This window comes from Aulonocara stuartgranti, assembly GCF_965226115.1.
Source record: "Aulonocara stuartgranti genome assembly, chromosome: 22".
Lineage (NCBI taxonomy): Eukaryota > Metazoa > Chordata > Actinopteri > Cichliformes > Cichlidae > Aulonocara > Aulonocara stuartgranti.
The window spans coordinates 4967084-4979239 of NC_138957.1; the positions used below are offsets into that span (position 1 = coordinate 4967084).

At 39.4% G+C, this 12156-nt stretch overlaps 1 long non-coding RNA gene across 1 annotated transcript; it reads left to right on the plus strand.

Annotated features, from left to right (window-relative positions):
- Positions 1-2022: 2022 nt before the first annotated feature.
- On the plus strand, positions 2023-7764 carry LOC309698534. Its single transcript, XR_014274122.1, has 5 exons — positions 2023-2247; positions 3575-3837; positions 3931-4102; positions 4487-4607; positions 4912-7764. It is a non-coding gene; the product is annotated as an uncharacterized lncRNA (long non-coding RNA).
- The last annotated feature ends 4392 nt before the right edge of the window (positions 7765-12156 follow it).

Below are 12156 nucleotides of genomic sequence, written 5' to 3' on the forward strand. Positions count from 1 at the left end.
GTCTTTTTAACACTTTCCTGTAAGGACGTGTTTACAGTGTTTTAAAGGCACATTCAATAGGCATTATAATTTTTTATACAGCTTTAATTAACAAATAAGATTTATTAGGTATAAAATGTGGTGAACTTTGACTTTGTGTTTATAATCCACTTTAATCATCAGTATCTGGCTTTGTTCCACTGTATCTTTCGTCTTGTCTCCCATCCTTCAACCCAAACGGTCATGGCAGATGGCTGACCATCCCTGAGACTGGTTCTGCTGGAAGAGTTTTTCCTGCTAAAAGGGAGTTTTTCCTTCCCACTGTCGCCACGTGCTTGGCCGGTGTTGATTGTTTTCTTTCTCTAACTGTATGGTCTTACATATTAAGCACATCAAAGTGACGGTTGTTGTGATTTTGAGTTATATAAACACATAATACAATAAAATACACATATAAAATAAAGTCATACAATAGCAAAATACTTAGTTTTGTTGCTAAAAGGACAATAGTGTATTAAAAGCACTCATTTCCCACCCAATTCCTTTATGTCAACAAACCACATTAGATCCAGTGCTTCTTTGACTAAGAAGAGATATTTGCTTGTCATTAGCTTGCTTGACACCATCTGAGTATTAGCAAGCATCTCCTAACAAATGATGCCCTTAGGCTGAGGGCTGTTGGTGTCCCTAGTAAAGCTAAAGCCATTAACCAAACTCTGATTATAAGTAATAGCTAATCGCGTATATGTTTTGATTTTGGTCTCCTTTTAGCAGTCATTTAAGCTGAGATAGTTCAACTACATTTCTGTATTGCAGAACTTTATCCTACGCAGATAAATCAAGCACAGTGTCTGATTCCTTATTACAAGCACCTGTCTAAGTAAGTGGAACAACTTTATACAAGCAGGAAGAAAGGAGGAGGCCCAGAAAACCGGATACATTTGAAAACCAACTTGCAGTGGTTTAGACAAGTATTCTGCACAACTGGATGATGACACACGTCTAGTAATTAAGTTTCACATAGTTCGGAAAATTAAGTCTGACTAAGTTGAAAAGGTCATCTGTGAATGTCAGGTTTGGTATTGTTCACAAAAAAGCGAATTTCACAGTTTAACCTGTCAGAAAAAGGCGGGCTTTGTAGCAGGTTTACTCGTCTGGGCCTGAACTCGTTAATCCATGGAACTAATTGATGAGACCGATGCGCTTTTCTCCCTGAGGTGACACCTTATTCTCCAGCTGTTAAACTCAATACTGCTTGCACACAAGCTGACAGTTTAACTAACTTGATCTTCAGTAGCCTTAAGCCAGGGGTGAGAAACATAAGGCCACTAGACGGCTTTATAAAATGTGAAGGTGCGCATAGATTTGGAACTTTTAACTCTATTTTAACAAGTTTTACAGCTTTTCTCATTGATAAAGACCCCCACCTCCCATTAAGTAATAGATAAACAATTAAACGACAGAAAAGTATCTATTTGCTAAAGAAATTTCTGTGTTTTCTTGTTGTTGTTGTTGTTGTTGTTTTTAAAACCCCAAATTTTCTGTGAATTAATGAAAACTTTATCTAATAATTACAACACAGTCTGGGCAAGGAACTACCAGAACTTCATTTTTAAGGTGGAAAAAATCAAAACAATGGATAACAGCACTTTCAACTGTGTGTATGCAGTAAACTGCCACATCACTACTCAATCACAGCAACATGTACCTTTATTCTGCCTGCACAGGTGCTGACAAGTTAACCTGCAAGAAAGGGAGGGTGATGGTGCTAGCAATGCTAACATTAGCCAGCAGTGCTAACATTAGCCACAGTAACCTGTCATTGTGTGTGCAATAGCATTCCCAACTCAAGTCTGTGAAATGAAACGCGTTCTTTTAAAATCGGAAATGTTTAACCTCATTCATTAGACCCCAGTGCTCAATTTTAACTGGACAGTTTTCTTACCTTCAGAAAGCAGTCAGCTCATTTTTTTCTTCCCTTGTTTGGTGAAGTAGTAACTGGGTCACCCAGAACATCCATGGCGACTACACAGCAAAAATGCCAGTGTTGATTTTTCAGTGTTAGTAGATTTCAACAGAGTTCCGAGTTAGTTCAACACTTAATCGAGTTAAAATAACACATCGGGAGTTGATTCCTGAAAAGTGTAAGTGTAGATTTTAGTCGTTACTGCATTTTAACACTGTGGGTGTTAAATTAGACCACACCTTCATTTCCTGTGGAGCTTCGCAATCCAGAATCTTCGGTCGCCATTTTTTCTTGCTGATGCGGTAAGTTTTATTCGGTTAAATATTAAGTTTTAGATTGATGTTAGAACAAGTAACATGATAACTAGTAAAAGAAATAGTATTTATATCAAAATACATCATCTTTAAGTGTCATATTTGAATTTTAACTGTTTTTGTTAAGCTGGGCTACTGCTAGCTAGAACTCTGCAAAGTACCAGTTTCTTTCCTAATATTCATTTAGCATAATCTGGCTATTGGCAGACTGTAATGAATATTACATGTTAATATATTTCAGTTTTTATTAAATGCCTTTTATTTATTTTCGAATTAAACTGCCAAAGCCTTAGGGTCAGTGGTCTCAAACTCGCGGCCCAGAGGCCACTCGTGGCCCAAAGGCCACTTGCGGCCCACGTCAGGTGAGGTGAAGAAGTATAATGCAATTTGGCCCTTAAAGTGACTTTTTTTTGTCATTAGCCAAAAATGATTTAATATAAAGGCAATGAGGGCAGAGTGTTACCGGCCCTCATGGGTAGTGTAGTCCGTGCTGCGGGGAGAACGTGTGGAACTGCCCCTCCCGTTGTGTGTTTGAGCGCGAGAGAGGGAGAAAGTAAGAGCTGTTACCGATGAGAAATGGAAGAAGAGAGCATGTAAATATAATAATAACCACTGCCGCCAAAATGAGTGCCTGGTTGTAAGAAAGCTGTTAAGATTCGACTGTACACTGTGTTCGCTGACAGTAAAGCTACAAGCCCGACAACCCAGCGTATTGGCCAGAGGTGTCATTACCACGGTTCAGAGCCGCGGACCTGGCCGAGGTAACAAGAGAGTACAAACATGTGGAGGGATTGGCTTTGTTAGTTCAGTGAGAGTCAAAAACTAATGTGTACACTTATTTCTGCATTTTTATTTTGTTAAATATGAATAAAATTACAGCAGAAGTGCTGCAAAGTGTCTGACCAGAAAGAGAGGACCATTGTGTTAATTTGGTAGTTCAATTAAAGGCATCGGTTAGTTAAGAGGGAGAGGGGGGGATGCGTTCATATTTGCAGTTTTGTCTTGTTATACAATATTTGAAATTTAAAAACGAACAAACCAAACGCTACATTGTCAGGAATATTTGTGGGGAGGGTTTTTATCGCTTAAAATATATAAAAAATAATAAAATGGAAATATGGTTCCTACTAACCCCTGTGATAGTTGAGAGAATACTGTATTGCAGTCATGTTACACAGCTTGTACTACTTAAAAAATGGATCAAGGATGTTTTTCTTAACAAAATTAATTTTAACTCAGTCTAAAGGGACTAGACATGCTAGATATTTTGCAAAGAAATGGTGTTATATGCTGGACCTTATTTTACTCTTGGCAGGTGGTGATATGCTGGTTCCCGAGAAGAGATGAACTAATCAAAGTCAGCTTTTCAAGACAGCCCCAAGACTCTTCGCAACTTGTGTTCAAATGTGAGGCCGTTGTCAGGTGATAAATGCAAGGAAGAGGCACTCAACTGACATGAAACATGTCAAAGACAACATGAAGGTGACATTTCAACATAGGCAAAAAGTGGTTCAAGAACCTGCCATAGCTTCTACTGTCCTGGACCTTTTCCCAAGATTTCTGGATACACCTGGCTTGGTAAGGCATAAAATAATTTAATGACTGCTTTGTGGTTCCTTTGTTTGTTTTCTTGTTAATGTGTTGTTTCTGTTGTTACACTTTGTGTTTAAGATTGACCAAGACTTCACAATGCTGTTTTTTGGGGAGGAAGTGTCTGGTAAGTTCCTTGCAAAGTGGCCAACATTCTTCAAGCCAAGGATCATCAAAGATTGCAAAAATCTGTCCCAGAGTACAGAATTGGATGAGCTGCTCATTTCTGCACAGCGTTACTCTAACGAGGCTGGTAAGTGTAAGTTGGAAATGGTAGATTTTGCATGCCTTTACAGCATTTGCTTAATTCCCACAACACAATATATCACTCATTTCTGTATGGTATGAAAACAAGCTTACAAACATGTTAAACCTGAAATGACATTTAATGTAGTTTGAACACAAAAAAAGTTACATAATCTTACTATTGTTATGACTCGATATCTACTTCACTTGGTGGCCAGAAGATTTTAAGTCTCTAGAAATGAATTTTTATACCAAGGCGCTGGAAAACTGCCTTATTAGAAAAATTATCAGGTGTCTAAAATGTCATCATGGTATTACATAACGTGGAAAAATGACTGCTGTGGTCCTTTAAATGACAGTAATTGTGATGATCTTAATTTCTATTCTGTAGTTTGGGACTGCGAGGCGGCTGCCATCTTTTGCTGCTTCACTTCACTCCAACATCTAAGGGAAGGACGTCTTCAAAGATTAGCACATCAGATGCTGCTCACCACCTAATGAAATTCATCAAGGTATGCTTTTTAGAATTGTATATTTCTCTTTTGATGAGAACAGATGCAAATTATCAACGGCTGATATTTTAAGATGGCAAGGTGATCCAACCTGCAGCAGATGTATCTATCCCAGACAAGCTTGGTGTTGCAGGACTGACATGTCATTGTTTCTATTAAAACTAAATGTACACATTGAAACAAAAATAATTGTGCGCGCGGAGTGAAACATTTTAATATTGTCATAATTTCAAACAGCAATGCCTCAACATCAGATTATCAATTTTGCTTAATGTGAATCACTTGGTTTCTTTCTCTCCCTCAGGTGGGAGGTAGCACAGAGGCTTTTCTTAAGGCTGGCCCCACTCAGCCATTCGTCCTGTGGGTTGGAGAAAGAAAGAACATCATCCAAAGTTTCTACCCAAAGTTTCTACATTGTCCTAGATCAAAAGGTCATTCCCTGTGTGACACAGATGGGAGATGCAGGTTTTGACAAGGCAAAACTTTTCAAGGCACATTTTTTAATTTGCCGTGTCCTTTGATAAGGCATTGGACAACTTCTACACATTCATCCAGACCATCAAGTGTATGGCATTGATGTTGGCAGCGTGAAGGACAGTCCTCGGGTCAATGAAACAAGAGGAAGTCTTCACTGTACGGTTTAAAGATATCCACTATTCAGCACTTTGACTGGAAATGTTCATCTGTTACATTTGCAAGATACACCACACAAGTTGCTCAGTGTTATTTAGACATTTGAAGTTCCAGCATGGTTTGTACCCAGGAAAGTTTTTACGTTTGACCTGTGGAGAGCCTGGATGTTCATTTATCTTTCACACGTACTCTGGTTACAAGCGGCACTTATTCCGAGCACATGGAGACTGCGTTCACTCTGAGGTCATCAACAATTTTGAGCCTGTACCTAACGATGGAACCTCTGTTTCACAGCCTGTAAATGTGGCTCATCCCATGACAATAACTACACCGGTTCCAGTTGAAAAAAGGCAAATACTGAACATGTGCAGCTCTGTTATTGCTCAAGTACAATCATCAGGAGTTCCTGAAAGTACTGTACAGTGTTTAGTTGGTTCATTGGAGGAACTGGTTAATGACATCCATGCACATGCAAAACAATCTGTTGTCGACTGTTTGTCAACTGATACATCAAGAGAAACCTTAGAAAAAGTTGAGGATTGCTTTGATCAGCTTGAAAATCCATTTTCATGTCTTAACACAGAATCTAAAAGGATAAGATATTTTGAGCAAAAATGGAAAATAGTTGAACCCATAGAGCATGTTCTTGGTGTGCGTTTTGATGTACGCAAAGATAGAACAACAGGGACATACAGGCAAGTTCCTGTCAATGATAAATTCATGTACGTTCCTATCATGGGATCCCTTTCATCTATGTTTCGAAACAGTGAACTTTGTAGCAGTTTCCAGAAAAAAAAACTAAACATGGAGGGATTGTACAGAGATTTAAATGACGGCTCCTACTTCAAAAATCACAGTTTATTCTCACAACAAGAACATGCTCTCCAGATCCAGCTCTACTATGACGATTTTGAAACTGCTAATCCTTTAGGCTCAAAAAAGGGGAGTGCACAAACTTGGTTGTATTTATTTTGTTTTGAGAAATTTGCCACCAGAGTTAAATTCTGTGTTGATGAACATTCATCTTGTAGCCCTTTTTCATTCAGAAGACTTAAAAAAATATGGGTTTGATCCTATCCTAAAGCCACTTGTTGATGATCTAAAGATTTTAGAGACTGAAGGAATGCAAGTGCCCTTTTCAGCCACACCTGTGAGAGGTTCACTTTTTCAGATTACAGGTGACAACTTGGCTTTACATAGCATTTTTGGTTTTGTTGAATCATTTAGTGCAAACTATTGTTGTAGATTTTGTTTAACTGATAAGACAGAGTTGCAGTCAGTTTTTAGTGAAGATCATGTAGGCTTAACACTGCGTTCCAAAGAACTTCATTACAAACACTGTGGTGCCATTCAACAAAATCCTGCTTTGGCCTCAACATTTGGTGTAAAAAGAAATTGTTTACTCAATTCACTTCGGCTGTTCCATATTTCAGACAACTATGCTGTAGACATAATGCATGATCTACTAGAGGGAGTGGTGCAGTATGAGTTAAAGCTTGTGTTTCAGTACTTGATTAAGACCTCTTTGATATCCTTGAATTCATTGTCACAGAGAATTATAAGCTTTAACTACGGATATGCACAGAGAAGGAACAGGCCAGGTGGGCTAAAACTGGATGACAACAGCAAAGATCTTGGGCTTAATGCTGTGCAGTCATGGTGTCTTTTGCGGAATAGCCCATTGATTTTTGGAGATATCGTTTGCAGAAATGATGGACATTGGAACTTGCTACTTTTGTTAGTTCAAATTGTGAACATTGTTTTTTCACCCATTATAACTCATGGCATGACTTGCTATTTGAAACATCTGATTGCCGATCATCACAAGGCTTTCAAATCTCTCTTTCCAGAACGGAATTTGATTCCAAAGCACCACCTAATGATCCATTACCCACGCTGCATTAGAAAAATTGGGCCACTCATACATATGTGGTGCATGAGATTTGAAGCAAAGCACAAGTTCTTCAAAAGATCTGTAAAGAACTTTAAAAATATCACAAAAACACTAGTAAAAAAACATCAGAATCAATTAGCCTTTCATTTTGAAAATTTTTATTTTAAAAGATTACAGTTCGGCCCCATTAATGAAGTCTTGGCCAGCAGCTTAAAAGGCAGTGAAGCACTGAATAAAATGTTTGATGTTTCTTCTATTGTTTCTACAACTTCCTGGGTCAAAAGTTATGGTACAGAATATCAAGTTGGGATGTATGTTTGTTCTGGTGTTGAAAATGAGATGCCTTTGTTCAGTAAGATTGTCAGTATAATTGTTAGCGATTTCAATACTTATCTTCTAACTTGTAAGGTCTCAACAGTATATTTCAATGATCACTTAAATGCATTTGTTATTGAGGATGGATTAGATGTCTTTGCACTGATCTCTGTAGATGATCTGGTGTACTATAGACCTTATGATAGGCAATTTTCAAATGGCACTGATGACAAAATGTACATTGTCCCATACTGTAATTTTGTATGACTTGTTTACTTGTGGTGTATCTGAATACAAAGTATTTTGGAACGTTAATGTCTTGTATTTCTTTGTAATGGGTGGATGTTGGGGGTTAATTGTAGCAGTAGAGATATCAGAGATTAATGGGAGTTTATTGTAATCTGGTGGTATTAATGATTTGACTGACACTAGTGTTAGTGTTAGAAAATTAACACTATTCAGAGTTGAATTTTTTAACACCAGGGCTAGTGTAAAGTACCACCAACACTATTCGGTGTTAATTTTTAACACTTAACACCAGTGTAGAATATTTTTGACACTGGTCAGTGTTACTCAGTGTTAATTTTTAACTCTGTGCAGTGTTAAAATAACACTAGCTCGTTGTTAAAAATATAACACTTTGAAAAGTGTTAATTTAACACTCAAAAGAGTGGACACATATAGACACTTTTCTAGTGTTAAATTTAACACTCACAGTGTCAATTTAACACTGGCGATTTTGCTGTGTAGCTAACGCAGTTTTATAGTCCACGTGCCCAAATGAAATTTGTACCCCGGTACGAAACAATCCCTAAATTTGAGCTATATTTGACTTAGGGGTCATCTCTCCGTCTGTCAGATATAATAACATGCGGCATTTCAGGAGTGACACGAGCATTTCAGTGTGTGTGTGTGTGTGTGTTATTGTGAGTGTCCCAGGGGTGCATTGTGTCAGTAGGGGTCAGGTGAGCGGCTGCTGGAGGAGGATCTGACAGTGAAGTGGTCAAGCAGCCCCAGATGGGTTTCTAATAGTCTTAATCCAACAGGTCACCGTGCTGGGCTCAGTAAACCTGATTTTCCTCTCCTTCTGCCTCCTCTCACTCTCTTTCAACGCTGCTCTTCTTATCTAACCCCCCCTGTGCCTCCCCCCTCTCCTTTCTCGCTGTGCCTGTCTTTCCAGAGAGGCAGCTCGGAGCTAATGAGGCTTGGCTGGCGTTCATCCAGCACTCTATCCCCCACATGTGTGTGCATACACTTGCTTGCGAGGAAGCACATTAAGTATCTTAGACTAAATTTATTGTATTTATCTGCATCAAAAATGCATATTAACATAAGAAGCTTTCCCCCCCTTTATTTGTAAGCATAAATGGACGTCAGTAATAAGGATATCAGAAGGACCTGGAAATACCGGCAGTCACAGATTATTTGAAACCAGAATTCCAAGTTGGACTTTGAGGAGCGGAAGGCAGGTTTTCTGCCCCATTCACACTGCAAGGAGATGCGCTCCACCTCATATAAGATGGCCCTCTTAAATCTCTATGGAGCAGACAGATGGGAAATCATTCCCACTTCCCCCCATGTCCGTGAAGCACCTGTCTGTTTTCCATGCAGAGTGACTCTCCCGGAGAAACAAACACTAAACAGCCTCCTGGCGCACGCTTTGATGCCGAAACCTACTGTTTCCCACCCCGAGAATAGTCTCAATACATCATTAACTCCCATTGCCGGAATATGTAGACAGATCGGGCTAATGAGACACATTTCAGAGAGTAGATTTCAAAACCGGTTCGCAGTTTGACAGACCACCACGACAGTGGTACACATTTGATATAATTTACAGAGAGCAGCAACAGATAGGAAGCGAGACATTACGGAATCGCATGTGATGCCGCTGCAAGGATAGAGACGGAGAGGAGACCTGTCACACACACCATTGTTGCAGTCATTAGTGCTAAGTGACAGTTTCTGGTGGCCCTTCAGTCAGCTGGGGAAGCACAGGAGAGATAGGGAAAGTGTGTGTGTGTTGTGTCAGGAAGGCGAGACAGCAGGATGTAATGTATTATATCAACAACAGGTTCACTCCAGCAACCCAGCCAATGTGACAGTGTTAATATTGCAGGATTATTATTCAGTCGAGCCGAGCTGAAGGTGTGATGACCTGAGCAGGTGACGGGACTAATTAACCACCGTTTGACCCTGCCTGCCTCAGACAGCTGCTCTGAGTGTGTGTGTGTGTGTGTGTGTGTGTGCACTAACTGCAAGCTTAAGAGTTTTTTTATTCCTCTGCCAGTGAGGGTGAAGTAATTGTGCATCCACCCGTCCGTCAAATGTTTCAGATTTGAGGTGGTATCCCACACATGACTCGATTTGCATAGGAAACAAATTAAATGATCTCGCAGCTGTTGGCCAAAAAAAAAAAAAAAAAAGAATACATTTTGAACACTCTGGGTTTAAGATGATGGACTGAATCAAGTGTTAAGAGGCAAGGCTGGAGTGTGCAGTCAATCAGTCAGAGGGCTGCACTACGAAAGAGTTCTTTAATGTACTGGAGTCTATGTGTGGGATGCCGATGCTGGGCTGTAAATATCGCCGCCTGAATGACAGTTAATAATCAGCAGGCAGGTGTCCATCACCAACAGAGCACAATATTGACAGAAGGACATGTTTGAATAGATTTCAAACACAAACAAGCAGCTGGGATATGTTTTCTTTATTTACCAATAGATAACATAACCAGCTTGAGACTGGAAGGAACGGCTGACTTTAAAGATACACGAGGTGCAAATCAAAAAGTTCTGAAAAATCGGCTCGTAAAAAGCTTACTTAATTTAAATTGGGCCAATTTCTTGTTGAAGATCGGCTTCTCGTTCACTTCTAGCTGCTGTTTTTAGATCTCTCAACACTCTCAGCCTGGCAGTTATATGGTATATGGTGCACAGCCCAGGAAATACCAGAAATATTGGACAAGCAAGCTGCAACCCTCACTCCATACCTCACATGAATCTAACTCTTCAACCAGAAACTGCTCAGTTGTAGCTAGGGTTGTGTGATTGACTAATTGTGGATAATGTCACTAGTCGGCACCAGACCTACAAGGTGGTTTAAAGTAATTGTATTTGATACACAATATGGGGAAATTGTTGTGTCCTTCCACCAGATGGCGCTGCAGCCCCGACATTGTTGTAGAAAGACGTCATAATTCTGGTAATCTAGGCCTGATCTGTTTATCAGGCCTATTACTGTTAATTATTCTGAAGGCGGCAGAATGAGATATGAGATATAAAGGGCGCAAATGGGCATCTTCCGAAGGTTAGATGGACTTTCCCTCAGCGTAGGGTGATGAGGGGCTCAGAGTAGAGACGCTACTCCTACACATTGAAAGGAGGCAGCTGATGTGGTCACCTCCTGAGGTGTTCTGGGTATGTCCTATAGGGAGGAGGCCCGTGGAAGACCAAGTCATGCTGCAGATGTTAGATCTCGGCTGGCCCTGCAACACTGCAGTGTTCCCCGGGATGAGCTGGCAGGGGAGAGGAATGTCTGGGGTTCCTGCTTAGGCCTTCGGTGGGCGAAAGAAACCAGAAGGATGGATGATTTATTGTATTGTCATCATTTAATATTTTATATAACTTTTATAGAGCTGGGTGTCATTAACTGTAGTGCATCATTCATCATGTGCAGCACAATGTGCTACACTTTTCAGCCGCAGTTTATTACAAAGTATAAAGTATAGCGCACAATGATCATAATGCACAATGTAAGCTGCTACACAGTTAAGCAGCATTTGGCATTTGATTCATTACTGAAGAATCTGATTAATGCTTTCAAATTCTTTTATTTAGATGTTTTCAACATGGTCCTCAAATGTAACTTGATATCTGAGTGTTTCTTAGTTTTAGACTTGTCTGTTAATGTAACTTCTTTCTCGTTTAGTCAACTAAGAAATTAGTTGCCAGAAAAATCCCTAGTGGTAACCTTGTAGCCAGAGATCAGAGATCTGGCGCTCATCTCTAGTTATTATCCTTTCGATAAAACTCGATCACTTTGAAGAGAACGTAGATGCTAAAGGTTTTCTGGACACGCCTGAGAAGATGATCTTGGTTTGCAGTCTTTAAAGGCTTTGTGTGTTTTCAGGCACAGGCAAGTTTTCTGACCTGCAGGCTGTGATCAATTTCAAAAATAAATACATAAAGGGAGATGTTTCTGAAAAGAATTCAGGAACCAAAGTTGGCTTATATTCATGAAGTCTGTTAGTGTGTTAATAGGATGTTTATAGATTTATTGCAAATTTAAACTAAATTATTTCGATTTTTAACCAACAAGAACATTTAAAAACATTATGAAATAATAAAAAATGGTCAAGATTTCCATGTTTTGTTCAAAATGCAAACGGTCAAGTCCTCTTTTTAATTCCAGAAATAAATCCCTAGTTTGAATAACACCATCAGCGAGGCATGCCACTCAACTTAAATATTTAATATGCAATAATCTCGAAATGCAACATCACAAAAATGCTGTCAACCGAATACATGAATAAATAAATAGGCAGCTACAGTATATTTCTGCTTGTCAAACTAAGAAAACAGTCTGCGTTGATGATGGACTTTTGGCTGCTTTGTCTGCTTTCTTGTGAAGGGTTCATCATCTGTGTGTTCTCACATCTCTGCAAACCTATATGAACAGCAGACTTTCAATAAATATCTGAAAACA